Source organism: Cyprinus carpio, chromosome A14 (genome assembly GCF_018340385.1).
Source record: "Cyprinus carpio isolate SPL01 chromosome A14, ASM1834038v1, whole genome shotgun sequence".
In the NCBI taxonomy this organism is placed as follows: Eukaryota; Metazoa; Chordata; class Actinopteri; order Cypriniformes; family Cyprinidae; genus Cyprinus; species Cyprinus carpio.
The window spans coordinates 26,728,504-26,748,827 of record NC_056585.1 but is presented as its reverse complement, the minus strand read 5'-3'; the positions used below and the strand labels follow the sequence as shown (position 1 = coordinate 26,748,827).

Here is a 20,324-nt window from a genome sequence, read left to right as displayed (position 1 = left end):
ATCATCAGTCAAGAGTCTGTGTCCATCATGGCCTGGTTTTCTGCAAAATAAGTCAGTTTAATCTGCCCAATTTCTGCAAACTGGCTCTGAATTGCCAGCATCCAGACTGTAAATCTGGGCAAGAAATTTGTGCATAAGCATCCAAGCCTACTGATTTAAATTCCCTATAAATCCTGACCATCTCAAATCCACTACTTTAGCGTTCAGATATCATTCCAGATGGTGTGTTTGGGTTCCCACAGGTGTCCAGGAATGTTATGGAACAGATCGCCAGCTTTGCCTGCCAAGGGATGTCCTATCACCTCCCACTGGTCCAACACATCCAGTTCATCTTGACCTCATGGAGTATTAAGCTCAATATAAGTGGCCTCATTGACTTTGCTATACAGGTATGACAGCCGATCCAAAAAATATCATCGCATACATGTAGAGCTGGGTCAGTGTTGAATTTATTTGTCCATCAGTGATAACTTGAGCGTGTGTGTGTGTCAGTAGCTGATGAATGAGTGAGTTGAGGGAAGCAGAGCTCCTGCTGCTTGAGTCCTCCAAACCTGGCAGGAGTTAACACTACAGGGCTCTGTCTGGTACGTGGCGTTCTGCGGAGATGACATCCTGCCTCATCCTAAACTGACCAGAACCCGCCAAGGTTTCGATGGGTTGTAAGTTCATATTCGGGTCTCCACCGATAGAGAATGATGTTTAAAGGGATAGTTCACACCAAAAATTTAAACTGGTGTTCTTTACTCCCTCTCCGGCCATCCAAGATGTAGGTGACAGTCTTTTTTTCGTCAGTAGAACAATAAAGGAAGCTTTGTGGCTGAAATCGTGGTCCTTGGTGATTCATACAATTTTTTTTTTAGAATGAAAAAGCATATCAAAAGAGCACAGAATGACTCCCTGGGCTCCTGCCGATATGTTGTGGTCTTATGAAGCAAAACCGCCTCAGTCTGTGCAAAGAAACTGAAACATTATTTATTAGACTGGGAGTAAACCAGGAGTCTCAGACAATCGGTCCGGCGGATGGATGATGACCATGGAGCAGCACTTCACGTCTTGCGTTTTAGCACTTACTGATCTTTGAGCGTCATTAGGGTCGGGTACACATCTACCTTGAAAACCTACGAGCGAGCCGTACGCGGGCTTGCCACCCCTGAGTGTCGTACGGAGAGCCCGAGGCCCCTTCGCAGGGACATCACCCCATCCGTGAACTGAACCACTTCATTGAAACTAACTGTCCGAAAGAACCAGTTCACAGAAAAGAATCACATTCCCCTGTTTGTCTGAAGCTCTGGGTTACAGGTAATAATATTGTAAATAATGTTCAGCTTCTTGCACAAACCGATCGTTTCACTTCATAAGACCATAATATATCATCAGGAGCCACAGGTGTTCATTTTGTGTTCCTTGATATGGCTTTATTATTTTTTAAAAAAGCGGACCTGCCATTTTATGAATCAACAAGGACCACAGTTTTCTGCTAAAAAATCTCTTTACGGTTCCTACTGAAGAAAAAGTGACCGACATCTTGAATGACCTGAGGATCGAGTAAAATTAACGGCAGATTTTAATATTTAGGATGAACTGGTTTCTTCTTGGACAGTGATGAATATCATTGTCTCATTCTCGGGCAGGCTGAGGGATCGTAGTCAAGTCTGGCGTGAAACCCTGGCGGATTTGTTCCTGCAGCAGGAACGCTGTATCCTGGCCTATACTCTACGACCTCTATATACCTCCTGCAGTCACCTGAAGGAGCAAGTTGTTGGGAGAGATTTTCAGGTGAGAGCAACAAATCCATACTTCTTTTAAGTGTTTCCATATTCTGGTCTCTAATGGTGTCTGGTTTCGTTCACACAGTGAGTTCTGCTCGAAGGTGAAGAATTCCACTTACTATAACATCGACCAGTCAGACTCCACCATGCTGTGGGAAACAGATGTTCATGATCGACGCTATCGCTAATCCCACCGCGCACAACCTCAACCACTCCATGGTGGGAAAGATCCTCAATGACAGCTACGGGCTAAACGATACAGCTTCGTGTGTAACGTGCTCATGGACGTGTGCGTGGACCACCGTGATCCCGAGAGGTGAGCATCTAATTCTGTCGGTTTATGTTTTGAGCAGGATCATTATTAAATAATTAAAAACTTCTAATGGTTGAAATAAGATTTAAGTATTAGACGAAAAACGAAACAAAATGTTGTACTGTCAACTGAACTCAAATTAAAACTAAACCCTTATATTCAATTCAATTCAAGTTTATTTGTATAGCGCTTTTCACGATACAAATCGTTGCAAAGCAACTTTACACAAAATTAAGTTTCTACAATACATTTAGTAGTAAAAAAACAATAGTAATTAAAAATTGACAAATGCAAATTAAACCGTTTAAAATGAAAACTGAAAATACTAAAATAATAATATAACTAAATGAAATAACTAAAAATAAAGATAATTCTGAATATTGATAAAAGTAGAATATAAATAATATTATTAAATATTATAAATTGTATAATATGAATATTTTGATATTATATAACATTATTAATATACATAACACTGGTTTTGAGAAATAAGCCTTTACTTTTTTTGATAAAACATCAATATGAGAAAACCGACCGGTGATTAGTTAATAATTATCAGTAATAATCAAACTGAAATATTCCAGTTAATTACCCTGAAGGCAGTTTATGGTAGCAATAAACAATTAAAGATCATTTTATGATTTTTAATTGTTTTTTAAAACATTTACTATCGAAGTTTAAAATATAGAATGGATTAACATCTGTCTTCAACACTTCAAGACAGGAATTGTGTAATTAGTCTTTAGTAAACTTCATGGCTAAATAAAAAGATAATAATTATAATATAATTTGCTATCACAGAAATTACAGATACGATTATTATAAACACTGCCCTGCATCTTGTCTTATAATTCTCCGTGAGCATCTTCAGTAATAGCAGAACAGCTGCACCTGCTCTCCCGCGGTGTCCAAATGCTGTGTGGTTTGTTTCAGGGTGAATGATATCGGGATCCTGTGCGCGGAGCTGACGGCGTACTGTCGCTCTCTCAGCGCTGAGTGGTTGGGAGTGCTCAAGGCTCTCTGCTGCTCCTCCAACAACGGCAACTGTGGCTTCAACGATCTGCTCTGCAACGTTGACGTGAGTCAGCTTTCATCTGATGCATTGAGTGCTAACGTGTTGTAGCCGTGTGATCTCATTTGGTATTTTAAGCATACTTGTGCAGATGACTAAAACGTGTGTAGATCAATTTTTGTGGATTATCAAGGTTGCCGTAGAATGACTAGAAGAGTTACTCTTCAGCTAGAAGTGGATGGATGAGTGGTGAAATGTGTAGATGATTTAACCCTCGGCTCATCCAAGATGTTGGTGACTTTTTTTCTTCAGTAGAACAGTAAAGAAGATTGAAATGGTGAACCTTTGTAATTCACGAAATGCGAGTCAGCAGCTGCTCGTTTTTGAGAAAAAAAGCATATCAAGTAAAACAAAATGAACACTCGTGGCTCCTGATGATATATTGAGGTCTTATGAAGAGAAACAATCAGTCTGTGCAAGAAGCTGAACATTATTTACAACATCATTACCTGTAATCCAGAGCTTCAGACAATCGATCCGGAGTGATGTCCAGTTCACAAACGAATCATTCTTTTGAACCGGTTGTTTTTAGTTAATTAGTTGAATCGGTTCACCAAATCAGACTGAACAGTTCACAGCACGAGCAGCACAGATCTACAGGTACCTCAACCAAAACTCACTAACAGACGCCTGACAGTCATTCAGACTGGAAATGAGCAGAAATACCTGCATATCTGATCCTGTGATGAATGGATCATACAGTTCCTCCAACAGTCACTGAACTGAGGAAACAGTTCGACTCGGACTGAAGGCCGATGAGCCGCTGATATTCACATGAACCGAACACTTGAATTAAGGGCGAAATTAAGGTTTTTATGGTTACTTTATATGCTTTAGACTCATAAAACATCCACATTTCACATCATTATTTGGTGCTTTAATAATATAATTGCGTATAAATGACATCGAGTGATTACGTAAACCAACTAGTGAATTGAACCACTTCATTGAAACAAACTGTCCGAAAGAACCAGTTCACAGAAAAGAATCATATTCCCGTTTGTCTGAGGCTCTGGATTTCAGGTGATAATGTTGTAAATAACGTTCAGTTTCTTGCACAGACCGATCATTTCTCTTCATAAGACCTCGATATATCTTCAGGAACCACGGGTGTTCATTTTGTGCTCCTTGATATGCTTTTTTTAATTCTCGAGACTTGTATTTCATGAATTGCCAAGGATCACAGTTTCAGCTAAACATCTTCTTTACTGTTTTGCTGAAGAAAGTCAGTAAATTTTCACTTTTGGGTGAACTGTCCCTTTAAATGGCTGTGCTGGATGATCCTGGTGATAAATGAATGTGTTTTCTCTTTGGCAGGTGAGTGATCTGTCTTTCCACGACTCGCTGGCGACCATTCGTTGCCATCCTGATAGCTCGGCAGTGTTTGTTACTGGAGGATCTGGTGCGCTGTGTGGCCATTCCCTCCCTCCTGAAACGCAGGTACAGCTCTTTCCGTCATGTCCCACAGTATTCCTGCCATACAGACACTCCGTCACTGCATACCTCACTCTTGGAGTCGTCCAGTTTTTCACAGTTACCTAAGAGAGTTCAGAGAAATCAGACTGCCAGCCTCTTTGATGTCTCAACATTTCACACCAGGCAGCTCCATCTTTAGCTTCGTCCTGCGGTCAGAGAGCTGCTTCTGCCGCCCACAGTCTCTCTCTGTCTCCGATTGACTCAATGCACAAGGAGCTATTCAGGGCAGCAGTGAAAGATGGTGTTCAGAAGTGTATATTTAGAGAAAGAGCATGACATGCTGTGGGAAAACGTGTAAATGTTGGGATAACACTTTTATATAATTCTTTATAAAAGTAATTTTAATGCATTAATTATGCCTTGTAATGCACATTTTAATATTTTGTATGATCTCATGAATAATTGAAACCACAGTTGTTATACATTATAATACTTAGCTATGCATTGTTAGAAAGGATAATGCATTAAAACTGGTGACAGTCAGACCTTCAGATATTATAATGCTTTTTAACTTTGGTTACAATTATTTATGAAAATATATAGTGCATTACAAGTAGGGCTGCAACTAACGATTATTTTGCTAATCGATTAATCGGTCGATTCTTTTTACGATTAATCGATGAATCGGTTTATGTACTTATATTTTAGTTTTGCCCATTTTTTTCCCCAAGTAAATTATTAACAAAGGGTCTTTATCATTCAACATAGACTTTTTTAGAGATTTTAACCATTTTGCATTGTCATATCCTCATCAAAAACATACCTGGAGTTGTGTTTTATTATGTGTTGGTTATCCTTTGCCAAACTCTTCTGCAATCAAAACACTGACCCATACATACTCTAGCAAATTTCACAAGGAGGTTTCAAGTAATGTTTTCACCATGGCAGTCCTTACGGCTCCTAAAGTAGTTTAACATCCCGAACAAAGCATATTAAGGAATCTTTCAGAACATATTTTCACGAAGAATAAGAATAAAACAGAATAAAATTGCAGTAAATTGCATTTTATTACTTTTTTTTTTCCTGTAAACACACAGCTTATACCTGGGAAACAGCTTTATAGCTTATGCTGTGAAATTGTAAACAATCCTTCGAATAAAGTGCCAATGGCATGAAACCTGAATGGAACTCACATTTTAAAATAAAATTTAAAGTAAAATCCATCAGAAGGTTGTCCAGAAAAAAAATTGGACATACACAAAAAACCTGCTGTGTGAAAAAGAGCAGTGAATACTTAGAAAAAAGTGCATTTCAAATACATTTTAAACATTAACCTCTCTCATTCAGTCATAATTAGGCTGCAAGACTGAATTATTGAACTGGTAAACGACAAAGCTTTAAATGTTAATTGTTAAAAAGCAATGTTATCAGCTTTTACGACTAAACATTTGCAAACAACACTGTACTGCAGAATCTGCACAAATTAAAGTCTGCACACTGTGATTTTCATCGGATTTAAATATGTAGTGGTCCTTTTAACAGTGCAAAATTCAAAAATGTAATAAAGCGATAAAATGTTAAACAAAACAGCTTATGCCTGAACTGACAGGAATTCGACTACCTGTGGGAAATGAGGCAGAACACTATTCACTCATTATTTGAGAAAAAACTTTGCATTGCAGTGCAAAAAGGTAAACATGTCCAAATGTTCAGGGCTTAGGCTTGCTCTCTTTTTAGAGGATATGTTTCCTGCCGCAGAAAACAGCCGCAGTTTAAAGGTTACCTCTTCTTTTTTGCAGGCTCAAAGTAAAGTGCTCCAAACTTTGGATGACTTCGTTCGATTAGTTTTATCTTCCGCTTTTTTTCTTTTCTTTCTCGAGCTTATTCCACTGCCGCCTGCCTCACCCATCACGCTGAATGCTGCAGAGACGCTGTGCGGGAAGCACGTGACATAAAACGAGGCCAGCTATTGGCTATTCGCTACTTCTCCTGCTGTACTGGCTGAGTTAAAACCTCCGGTGGCTCATTACTGCCACACTTTGGTCACCGCAGATTTAAAATATGCACGAAATGAGCCGCTTACGGCAAATAAAAATTATTTAGCAACGAATCGATTACTAAATTAGTTGACAACTATTTTAATAATCGATTTTAATCGATTAAATCGATTAGTTGTTTCAGCTCTAATTACAAGCTGCATTATGATTGCTTTTATAATGCATTGTACATAAAGGCTTTACCAAGTGTTACCAAGAAATCAATAAATAAATACTAAATTAAAAACATAAAACTGCATATAAATGTTCACAATTTTTTAAGAAAGAACATAACTTTAAATTCTGGTGGGATTCTGTTCCTAAAGCAAATGATAATTGACAAAGTACTTCTTCTCAATGAATCATCCGATAACTTTGTGTAAGAATTTAAAGGGATAGTTCACCCAGAAATGAACATTAATTTACTCACCCTCATGTCATTTCACACCAAAAGACTTTTTGTACATCTTTGAAACACAAATGAGGGTATTTTTTAATGTTTCAAAAAGTTCATAAAGACATTGCAAGATGTGAATCACTTTACATGATGAACAGATTTAATTTAAGCATTTATTCACATATTAACATTGATCAACACACACACATAGAGCTCAAGAGATCAAAAACGATTAATGGAAGCTCAAACTTGCTTGACATGCTCGAATCAGTGAGGTTTGTTCTCATCACAAACATGTTTACCTTCTGTGTACATTCTTTCAACATTTGTGTCATTCAGTTTGGAACAACACATGTGAGCCTGGACCACAAAACCAGTCATAAGTGTCAATTTTTCGAAACTGAGATGTATACACCATCTGAAAGCTGAATAAATAAGCTTTCCATTGATGTATGGTTTGTTAGGATCGGACAATATTTGGTCGAGATACAACTATTTGAAAATCTGGAATCTGAGGGTGCAAAAAAATCGAAATATTGAGAAAATCATCTTTAAAGTTATCCAATTGAAGTTCTTAGCAATGCATATTACTAATCAATAATTAAGTTTTGATATATTTACAGTAGGAAATTTACTAAATATCTTCATGGAACATGATCTTTACTTAATATCCTAATGATTTTTGGCTTTAATATTTAATTTTTTATTTTTTTTAATTTTATTGTATTTTTGTTTATTGCTACAAATATACCCCAGAGACTTAAGACTGCTTTTGTGCTCCAGGGTCACATATGGTTGAACAATTCATGACTGAATGTGTGTTTGGTTGAACCAACACCTCAAATCAAGTCTGAGGATCCTTCTTGGTACTTCAAAGGATTCTTATGCCTGGGTGTTTGTTTATTCTGCTCGTTTGAGTCACAGGTGGTCTGTCTGGCGGTCTGCAGTATTGTGATCGATTCGTTCTGTTTGTACTGCGTTAATGCAGCTGTGAGCCAGAAATGGAGTCATATTCTGAAGCCAGTGCCTTTCAATAGAAGATGCAGGTTGTGACGTGTGTATGTGTGTGTGTTCAGCCTGTAGTGAGCAGGATTCTGAATCTGGAGCCAGACTTACCTGTAGGATCCTGCTTCATCTGTTCAGAACCCCGCAGCGCAACCCCTGTCCTCAAGACGGCACCAAATCAGGTTACAACTCCCTCCAAATCAACTCAAACTCTCTTTTACACATCCCACCTGAACGACTCTAGATGAACCCATAAAGCTGAGAATAACGTTTCTGTCCACAGACAAATCCACAGTGGGCATCCGATCGTCCTGCGACCGACATCTGCTGGCTGCTTCTCAGAACAGCATTGTGGTGGGAGCCGTGTTTGCCGTGTTAAAGGCTGTTTTCATGCTGGGTGAGACTTTGAGACTTTACTTTTCTATTGTGCATTCACGGTTTAGCTAGTCAAACAGGGAGATTAAAGGAATAGTTCACCCAAAAATGAAAAATTTGCTTAAAAATCAATTCACCCTCAGGCCATCTTAGATGCAGATGAGTTTGTTTCTTCATCAGGTTTGGAGAAATGTAGCAGTGCATCAGTTGCTCACCAATGGATGCTCTGCAGGGAATGGGTGCCGTCAGAATCAGAGTCCAAACAGATGATAAAAAACAAATGTTTTTAAATATAAAACCACACTAGTGCATCAATTAACATCCTGTGAAGTAAAAAACGTATGCCAGTGAAAAAGTAATCTGGTCTGAATCAGGAGAGAAATATGCACAGATGCACTGTTGGAAAACAGTGGACTTTTTCATTGGAGGGAGGTTTATTATGGATGATGTTCTGGCCAGAAGCAACAGATTAAAGTTCAGAGGAGTGGGAGATGTAGACAATGAGACACAGTTTATGTGTTCAGAATTGATTGGTCCCTTAAATCTGTGACTTTGTGTTTAATTCTCCAGGAGACGCCGAGCTGAAAGGTTCAGGCTTCTCCCACTCTGCTGGATTGGACGACATCGGAGAAGATGACATGGGCTCCAAAAAATCCGGAGGACGTAATGTCTCGATCGAAACGGCCAGTCTGGTGGTTTACGCCAAGTATGTGCTGAAGAGCATCTGCCAGCAGGTGAGGCTTTAAAAAGGATCAGATTGTCATACTTGGAGTAGTTTTAGCTGTTATAATCCATATTATAATACCAGTATAGACTGAAATTGTGGAAATATGTGACCCTAGACCACAAAACCATCATTAAGGGTCAATTTTTTTAAATTGAGATCTGAAAATCAATTTAAAGTTGTCTAAATGAATTCTTAGCAATGCATGTTACTAATCAAAAATTAAGTTTTGATGTATTCACGGTAGGAAATTTACTAAATATTTTCATGGAACATGATCTTAACTTAATATCCTAATGATTTTTGACATAAAATAAAAAATTATAATTTTGACCCATGCAATGTATTTTTTTGCTATTGCTACAAATATACCCCAGAGACTTAAGACTGGTTTTGTGCTCCAGGGTCACATTTTTCACATCCTAACCACTGGCTAGAAAATGACGATGTGATCTTCCAAATCTTGTGGAAATACATTTTTTTTTTTTTCTCTCTGGTTCAGGAGTGGGTGGGTGAGCGGTGTCTGAAGTCTCTGTCGGAGGACAGCAGTGCTCTGCAGGATCCGGTGCTGGTGAACATCCAGGCTCAGCGCTTGCTGCAGCTCATCTGTTACCACACAGGCAGCTGGACAGCGAGGAGGGCGAGAATCCTCAGAGACAGCGCATCAAGCGCATCCTGCAGGTCACACGCTCTCACACGACCCCATCAGAACATCTGCTCCTCAGCTTTTTATAGTAGTATAGAGTGAATTTTCAAGTGTCCAAGTCAAGTGTCATATTACAAAATGCATTACGGTCTTTTAGAATCAAAACTTTTTAGAATCTTGGCAACAAACATATCATTGGAAAGGTCTGAGTCTCAGGATTCCATATTTGGTGGTGGTATTTGAGTACTGAAGTAAAAATTGACAGAGAAATCTAGGGAAAAAATTCATTAAACAAAAATTCAAAGGAGTTTTGATGGCTCCCAGTGGCTGTTTGTGGTATGACGCCCTAAATAAAATCTCACAGGAACCTCAATTTTTTTCAGATCAACTTCAAATTTGGAATATAACTTATTTAGACACAAGGCTTTAATTTTATACCAATTTTAGAGTAAAACCTGTTATGTAAAAAATATTTATAATAAATAAAATATAATAAAATTAATATAGCGCATTTTATTTACAGTACATTTAAACTTCTATAACTTTTTGATACTTAATTTTTATGAAAAATCTGCTAATTTTCTTCTTTAAAAAGAGACCAACCTTAGGTCTATATTCCAAAGTGTTCATAAAATACAACAATTTAAGTTTGGATAGTGCACTTTAATGCCTATTTTAAAAAATGGGGGGTGACAGTTAAGGGGTTAAAAATGAATATAAACATGTCTGAAAACATGGCATCTTTTTTTGTTATTTTGACCAATTGTCATTCCATGCTCTCAATGACAACATTTTCTATTTAAAATTTGGAAGAAATGTCATCAGTAGTTTACAGAATAAAATGAAAATCACATTTAACTCAAACACGTTACTAAAAATCGTAAATCCAGAGAAACTGAGAATTTTCAAGTGGGTCTTTTTCAAGTTTCTGTCTTAATATTAATAATAATAGTAATTTATTTAATAATTTATATTATTATATTTAAATTGTTTGGCTTCCTAAAAATACCAGTGTGAATGTGATGTGGACTGACACACCGTCACAACAAAAAATAGGTTTTTAGTCCACTTTAAAGTCCTGGTACAAATCACTGCAGAATGAAAAGGAGTTAGAGTCCTTAATTTTTTTTTTTTTAACTTAAATATGTACAAACTTTTCTAGATATTCTCTTGGTTAGGTGTCCACCCACCATAGTCTCACAGAAGACAGAGTCCTGGGGAAACACTGTTAAACACATTTGTGGAGGAGTTTTTGAAAACCTGTTTGAAAACAGTCATTTGGTGAAGCTGTCAGTGCAAAAAATGCGACTTTCAGCGTTAAAACCCAGTAGACTAGACCTGCATACGTGAAGACAAACAGGTGTTTTAGACAGCGATGGAAGAGCGGCAGAGAGTGAACAGAGAGTCATTTCCCTGAGCTTAATTATTAATTTCACACCCTTTAGCCTTTAAGCCATGAATGATTTGTGTGGGTCTCACAGCAGCTCATTATTCTGGATCGGTTTTCATCTTCATAGACAATTCATAGACAAAAACTTCAGTGTGTGTGTGTGTTCACTGCTCTGTGTGTGTGCACTTCGGATGGGTTAAATGCAGAGCACTAATTCTGAGTATGGGTCACCATACTTGGCTGAATGTCACGTCACTTTAAGGTTAAGTTGGGGGTATTAATTTCTGCTTTGATTGCTTTAAAAGCATTCTTTCCATATTCCGTCTGCTTACAGAACATGGACCAGTGGACCATGAGACAGTCGTCTCTCGAGCTGCAGCTCATGATCAAGCAAAGCTCAAATAACGTAAGCCGAAGCGTGTTTGCTGAGTTCATCACCGTTTGATGATTTCTCGTCTCTTCTTAAGGTTTGTACATCTGAACCCACTCTTTACAGGAGCTGTATTCTCTTCTGGAGAACATAGCTAAGGCCACCATCGAAGTCTTCCAGAAGTCTGCGGAGATGAACTCTAGTAACCCCACCTGGAATGGCTCTGCGGTTTCGAGCAGCTCCGTCTCCAATAGCAACAGTGCCAGCAAACTCAAACCTGTGCTCAGGTCGGTGACCCCAATCATTGCTTTGTAGCTGAGGGCTCTGTGTTCTTAGTTATTTTCAGTTTGCTGAGTCGATGGACTGGCCTCTCTCTTCTTCAAACAACACACAGCAATGTTCCCGTCAGTGTCTAAGATGTAAGAAGAAAGCGATGCTGTGCAGCTCATGCCCTGCTTGTTTCTCAAACACTGTTGTGTTTCCTCCAGTTCCTCCGAGCGTTCAGGGGTCTGGTTAGTGGCCCCTCTGATTGGTAAGCTGCCCACCTCAGTGCAGGGTCACGTGCTGAAGGCTGCGGGTGAAGAGCTGGAGAAGGGACAGCACCTGGGACCCTCCTCACGGAAAGAAAGAGATCGGCAGAAACAAAAAAGGTATTAGAGTTAACAACAGCTTTATTTACACTGTCGCTTTTCTCCTGATGTGTAGTGTCTCAAATGTGCCTAAACATGTTGCCAAGATATACAGGTTTTGAAAGTCGTTCTAAACGAAAGAAAAACAAAATTATACTGCCCTCCAAGATGAGTTTCTATGACAGTGTCACATGATCCTTCAGAAATTATTTTAATATGCTGATTTCTTATTAACGATGTTAAGAGCAGTTGTGCTGCTTATTATTGTGGAAACTGATACTTTTTTTTTTTTTTTTTTTAAGTATTCTTTGATATATACAAGTTCAAAAGAACAGGGATTATTTAAAATTTAAATATTTTGTAACATTATAAATGTCTTTACTGTCGCTTTTGAGCAATTTAATCTGTCCTTGTTGAATTAAAGAATAAATTCTTAAAAAAAATTATAATAATAAATAAAAAAAATATATAGAGAGAGAGGGAGAGAGACAAAAAACACAAACAAAAAAGTTAATATACAAATAAAAACAGTATATATATATATATATATATATATATATATATATGTATATATATATATATGGGTCAAAGACGAAAAAGTGTAATACTGCTTTAAATTGTTGTAGTTTTTCCCCCCAAAAATGCAAAAGGTTTTCTGTTTTATTTAATTGCAATTTTGATTTTGTTTTTCTGAGCAAAAAATAAATATCATACATTTTCCCCTGATTTACAGAAGACACCCAGTAAAATGTCATTCAGGGTAACAATCTCGTCAGGTATATTTACAACAAAAATCAATTTATGACATATTAAAAGACTAATTACTTTCACCCCAAATACTAATGAGTTGTAATTTTACATTTTTAACATTTGCCTCTGTCCTAGGTTTTGCCCATTTGTCAGTAAGAATTTTTTACTAATTTAAAACACAATAAAATTTAGTATGCTCCATTATTCTTTTAGATATTTTAATATGTACACGTCAGAATAAGCATGTTGTTTGAATTTTTGCATAAATATTGTGTTACACTGAATGACAATCTAACATTATTTCAAACCAAATTTTGTCATTTTATTCCCCAAAAACTTATTTGAAACCTTAAAAGTAGACATTTTACTTACATTTAATGTGCTTTCTATGGACACAATCACTTTTGTACATTTCTTTTGATGCGGACATCTTAACGTCTTTGACCCATATATATATATATAATTTATTTATATATTTTTATACTTCTTTTGAATACCTCTGGAATCACAGGTTGACTTGAACTCTTACTGACCCCAAACTTGTGAACAGTAGTGTAAGTTTGATTCTAAACAACAACACTTAATAATAATATAGAGTTCAAGGTAAATAAAAACTGTGCTTTTTGTTTTCTGCTTAGAGTCTAGGCGCGTTCGGTAACACGGTATATCACAATAATAACATGTGTGACTGTATTATCAAGAATCACCATTTCCTCTGTGTCCTGTTCTCTTTCAGTATGTCTCTCCTGAGCCAGCAGCCCTTCCTCTCTCTGGTGCTGACGTGTCTCAAGGGACAAGACGAGCAGAGGGAGGGTCTCCTGACTTCCCTCTACAGCCAAGTCCAGCAGGTACTTCATCAGCTCACACCGTGTGACTCAGTCAATGCTTCTCAGCTCTTCAGACTGATGTGGTGTATTCCTATCCTATCAGATTGTGACTAACTGGCGTGAGGACCAGTACCAGGACGACTGCAAGGCCAAGCAGATGATGCACGAGGCCTTGAAGCTGCGACTCAATCTGGTGCGCAACCATTATCTCTGTCTCACATACATCATCTGCCTTAGGCTGACCAAAGAAATACAATCTGAGTGTTGATCTGCCTCTCATCAATCTCATTTCCTTGTATTGCATGCCCGAGGTTAAACTCTGCCTAAAAGACAAATGCATGTCACCGAGATGTGGTTAAACTACACTGAGCTCATTTCTTATTTGGTGTCACGTGGTCTAGGTGGGCGGGATGTTTGATACGGTGCAGCGAAGCACACAGCAGACGACGGAGTGGGCGGTGCTTCTGCTGGACATCATCAGCAGTGGCACGGTGGACATGCAGTCTAACAAGTGAGATCTGACACACCCTTCGTTCAGCCACCGACCGTCTTTGCTCTACAGTCACAGAGTTGAATGATGTTTGTTGTTTTCCATTAGTGAGCTGTTCACTACGGTGTTAGACATGCTGAGCGTGTTGATTAACGGCACTCTGGCGGCGGACATGTCCAGCATCTCTCAGGGCAGCATGGAGGAGAATAAGAGGGCCTACATGAACCTGGTCAAGAAGCTCAGGGTGAGACTGAGCAATACTGTGATTGTTATTTACCTCAGAGAATTAGTTGGAGCCCACTTCAACCTTTGTTTTTAGTGCTGTTTTTAATGTTAAATACATGTGAGGCACAAAAGGTTGGACGCCACAGACTTTTTTTTTTTTTTTTTCTGGTGGAGTAGGTGAAACTTCATATTAATTAACATTATTACACTACTTCATTCTCAAAATATTATGACTGTTAATCCAATATTGCTACGACTTTATTCTAAAAGTACTGTGACTTTAATCTCAATGCTATGACTTTATTCTTAAAATATTACAAATTTATTCTCAAAATATGACTTTTAACTCATCGCTATGACTTTATTCTTAAAATATTACAAAATTTATTCTCAAAATATTATGACTTTATTTTCAAAATATTATGAGTTTAATCTCATATTGCTTTGACTTCATTCTTAAAATATTACGACTTTATTCTCAAAATATGACTTTTAACTCATCGCTATGACTTTATTCTTAAAATATTACGACTTTGTTCTCAAAATATTATGACTTTAATCTCATATTTGTATGACTTTATTCTTAAAATATTACAAATTTATTTTTAAAATATTACGAATTTATTCTCAAAATATTATGACTTTATTCTCAAAATATTATGACTTTAATCTCATATTTGTATGACTTTATTCTTAAAATATTACGAATTTATTTTAAAATATTACGAATTTATTCTCAAAATATTATGACTTTATTCTCAAAATATTATGACTTTAATCTCATATTTGTATGACTTTATTCTTAAAATATTACGAATTTATTTTTAAAATATAAAAAATTTATTCTTAAAATATTATGACTTTAATCTCTTATTCGTATGACTTTATTCCTAAAATATTGCGACTTTATTCTCAAAATATTATGCCTTTATTTCTTTTACCACACATTTTATTTAATTTATTTTGCTGAAAATTCAGCTTTACATCACAGGAATAAATTCAATTTTAAGCTATATTCAAATAGAAATTGAATTGCAATAATATTTAACTGTTTTTACTGCATTTTTGATCAAATTAATGCAGCTTTGGTGAGCATAAGAGACTTCTTTCAAAAACATTTTTAAAAAAATCTTATTTTTTTAAGCTGTAGTCTACCCGTAGCAACTGTAATAAGCAACGTTATATCATCTTGGGAGTGATTTTGCGCAGACAAGTGCCACTCACTTTTCCTCTGGAAATGTAAGTCTGGTTTGCTTTGCCCTGCAGAAAGAGCTCGGTGACCGTCAGTCCGAGAGCTTGGAGAAAGTGCGGCAGTTGCTGCCTCTGCCCAAGCAGACGCGTGATGTCATCACCTGTGAGCCCCAGGGGTCACTCATTGACACAAAGGGCAACAAAATCGCTGGATTCGAAAAAGAGGTACGTAGCACATTATAGGTGTGTTAGCGCTGCTCAGCTTCTGGACATCCGCTTACCTTTGCGCTGTGTTTTCTCACACACAGGGTCTTCAGGTGTCCACTAAGCAGAAGATTTCTCCTTGGGACGTGTTCGAGGGGCTGAAGCACTCGGCTCCGCTGTCCTGGGGCTGGTTTGGGTCTGTGCGGGTCGACCGCAAAGTCACAAAGTATGAGGAGCAGCAGCGGCTCCTGCTTTACCACACCCACATAAAGCCCAAACCGCGCAGTTACTATCTGGCGCCCCTCAACCTGCCCCAAGAGGAGGAGGAGCCACCCACACCTGTGCCTCCTGAGCCGGACAAGAAGGTGGATCCAGGGAAGCCGGAGAAGAGCGCCTCTAGTGTCGCAGCTGACCCCAGTAAGAAGAAAAAGAAAAAGAAAAAACCGACATCCGCAAATAAACAAGAGGTAAACATGAGAAAAGAAGCAAAAAATGCATCTCCTATGAATATATTATGTGTTTTTTATTAGATCCTTTAGAAGTAATTTTCTTATCAACTCCTTCCCTGTGTGCATATTTTTTTTTTTTTTTTAAGTTGCCAGTCACTTTTGATCGTTTTCAAAAAAAAATGTATGGCCCCTAGAATATTTTATTGTACACATGCAACATGCAATATGTCAAAAGAAAGAACAGATCCTCTGCTTTTAGACCAGAAAAAAAAATTATTCTAGCTTCATTCATCAACACTTGAATGTGGGCAAGTTTCATGAAAGAAAAACAACGTTTTGAAAATCAGACTAAGGCCAAAGTGTTTTTTTTCCCGAGGCTAGTGTGTTTTTTTTTTAAATTGTTTTCAATAGGAGCGCCGCGGTTTTTAAAAACACAAGTGTTGACGAGGCACTGAGCATTTATTTCACGCTGAGCGTTACGCGCTCGACATTTATTCCTCTGTAACACTTCCACAGATATTCTGTATCATAGCAACCAATGCATCTCAACTGAATATAAAACGCTGCACCGCAGAAGCACTCTCAAGCGCTCACAGCTTGGCTAAAAACACCTAAGTCTTGTCTACGTCTGGATTGGATTCAGAATGATGAGCAAAACATAGGTGGAGTCAAACTCTTCCATCAAAGCTTCACAGTCCTAAACCACTTCCTGGGTCGACATTTGATTCAAGAACATTAGGGAGTTTTGATTTCTGTGCTGTTTAATGTTTGATCATTGCATTATTTTACATGCATGTGTTTCCTACTGTATAACTGTATTTTGCATGCATCTGGCTCCTACTGTATAACTGTATTTTGCATGCATCTGGCTCCTACTGTATAACAGCGAAAACAAGGAAATCCAGAAAATTCTATCAATGAGTTAAAAAGTCATAAAATCAAGTTTTCTTTTAAATTAAAATTGCAACCATTTCCTGTGGTCTAGGACTACAAGCCGCACAACCCAGTCTTGCAGTACACGCCAGGCATGGCTCCTGATCTAATGATGAACCAGTCAAACATGCCTTTCCGAATGGGTTACCCGACTCCGATGAACATGTATGCCCAAAACCAGCCTCTACCACCAGGTCAGTGCATGCCCTTTAACCTCTTTTCCTTTTGAACTTCATAAAGCAGTTGTTTCAGTAATTTTAGCATCGTGAGATTTTGTTTTTCACTCGTATTTTCCCCCTAAGGAGGCCCCGGTTTAGAGCCCCCTTTCCGTCCCAGGGGTCCTATGGGCAAAATTCCTCCACGTCCCCCCTACAACATGGTTAATATGCCGGGTGCTGGCATGGGCAACATGATGGGAATGGACAAGCAGTTCCAGATGGGCTATAAGCCCCCACAGAGCATGGCTCAGGGGCAGATTCTCCGTCAACAGCTACAGGTCAGACTGGTGAGTCTGGTTTTACTGATCAAGACCCCAGACCAAAAACACACGTGAGCTGCATTTACACTGGCACTAAAAAATCCAAATTTTTTGCTCACATCTGACACAGATTGGAATTTGTTGCAGACGTGTAAACACAAAACTCAGCACAAGATCTGATTTTTTTTTTTTGCATCCGATCTGAGCCACTTCCAAATGTGGTTTTAAATCAGATACATATCCAATATCTGCGATATTGCGCATAACAAGCTTCACAATCATGTCAATATTTGTGTCCAAATTGAATCTAAACAGACGGGCCAAAAAAATCAGAAATGGTCAAAAGATCGGTTCTGTGTATTAAGATTTGCAGTGTAAATGCAGCCATGGTTTCCTTGTATTTTGTCTGATTAGTTGAGTGAAATCTTGAAAAATTGGTGTTTGAGCATCTTGAGCCTGTAATGTACACTGCGAGCTTGTAAAAGTTTTGGGGTGTGCTGTAAATTGTGTTTATAAATGACTGTTGAGATGGTATTCTCACTTAAAAAAAAAAAAAAAAAAAAAAAAGAGTAGAGGCTTGGACTGGGAAACAGGGTTGCCAGGTCTTCAAAACAAAACCAGCAGATGTGTGGTAAAACCCCAGGCTTCGCAACAAGTATTATTATGGCTTGACTTGATTGCATGTAAATGGTTGTGTATATATATATATTAAATTTTAATTTTAATTTAATATATATGGGTATGGAAGCCTATTTAAGCTATTAAATAAAAAATAAAAAAATGGAATTGGGACTTATCTCACAATTTGTTTTCCTCAGAATTGCATGATATAAACTCGCAGTTGTGAGTTATAAATTAGCAATCGTGGAATATAAATCCTCAATTACGGAAAAATCTCGCAATTCTCTCAATCGCGAGTTTACATTGTAATTCTGACTTTTTTTTTCTCACAGTTTTGACGACTTTTCTAAGAATTGTGAGGAAACTCGCAATTGCGAGTTTAAATTCTGAGGGGGGAAAAGTTATTTTCTTACAATTGCAAGTTTTTATCTTGCAATTCTGACTTTATTTCTCAGAATCGCATGTTTATGTCTCGCACTTCTAACATTATTTATTGAAATTGCTTATTTATGCATCACAATTCACAAAAGGTGAATTCACAAAACACAATTGCGACTTTATCGCACACAATTTTGAGAAAACGTCAGAAAAACTAGAAAAAGTCGTGGTAACTTTTTTTTATTTTTATTCAGTGGCAGAAACATGCTTCCATGTATGGGTCACGTCAATTAAAAAAAAAAAAAATTGTCACTCTTAAAGTTTGACGTAGACCATCATGGCGATGTGTTTCCATGTGCAAGCAACTTCTGTTTTTTTTTTCCTTTGTGTGTCTCCTAGTGATTTGTGGATATTTCATTCAGAAAGGTCTGATGATAATTTTCAGGAAATGGAAGGCATTCGTGTTTTTTATGCTCTGTTTGCACTTCTCTAGAATCATAATCATTTACTTGGACAAGCGCAGATTAGACAGGTGGCACCTAATCAGCAGTATGCATCAATGCAGCCGACACAGGCAAGTACAGGCAAATTTGCATTGTTGATATATTCAGAATTTGCTGATACCCGTTGATGACATCCCATGTTTCTCTCTCTTCAGAACATTTCCCAGGGCTACACCACCTACGGCTCACACATGGGGATGCAGCCACACCCCTCTCAGCCCGGAGGAATAGGTCCTGCCTCGTACGGTAACCAGGGCTTCCAGGGAGGACATCCTGGCACAAACCCAGCCATGGTGGACCCTCTTAGGCAAATGCAGCCAAGACCTAGCGGCTACGTCCATCAGCAGGCTCCTGCAGCATACGCACACACCGTGCCAAACACGCAAAGGTCAGTCACAGACAAAAGTGCTTGGCTTGGTCCTGGTTTTAGCACCTCGCCTAAAATAATCAGATAGTGTTAACTAAAAGTCTGTCCGTTTTAGTCAAATTTAAGTCATGCTTCGTAATGGTTAAACTGATGATTATTTTGCTAAAAATTATAATCGTGATTATTGATCATGATTGTTGTCATTTGAGAAATATCATTAGAATTATTGCACCTATAAACACAAATCAATAGAAAGTCAATTCTTACCCATGATTTGTTTTACCTCATCTAGTTTCCTGATTTATTATATTATCATCAGGGCTGGGCAAGTTAACACGTTATTATCGCGTTTACGCATTAATTAATTAATGCGAAAATTATTTTATCATGCATTAACGCAATTACTATTATTATTTTTAATAATTAATAATCCGGTGTGGACATGGTGTCAAGATGCAGCATCACAAGAATACAAGAATTATAAGAAAGGAGATTTTAATTGATTACATTGTTTAAGTTGAGATTTACAATAATCTCATATTTTAACTGCTGCGATGTAAAGGGGGAATACTGCCGTAAAAAAGCACCTTATTTGTTTAAAGTGTTTGCAAATCAAATGTTATCGCACTTTTGTTCATAAAGCAGTACTTTTAAAATAAAAGTGTGCTATACAGTACTTTTGAATTAATTATTGATTTTTGCGCATAACAATGCGATTAATCACGATTTAAAAAAATAGTAAATAACCGTTGCCCAGCATTAATTA

At 37.6% G+C, this 20,324-nt stretch overlaps 1 pseudogene; it reads left to right on the top strand.

The window, feature by feature from the left end:
- Nucleotides 1–20,324, top strand: part of LOC109087418 — a 32,535-nt pseudogene that overhangs the window by 7,804 nt on the left and 4,407 nt on the right.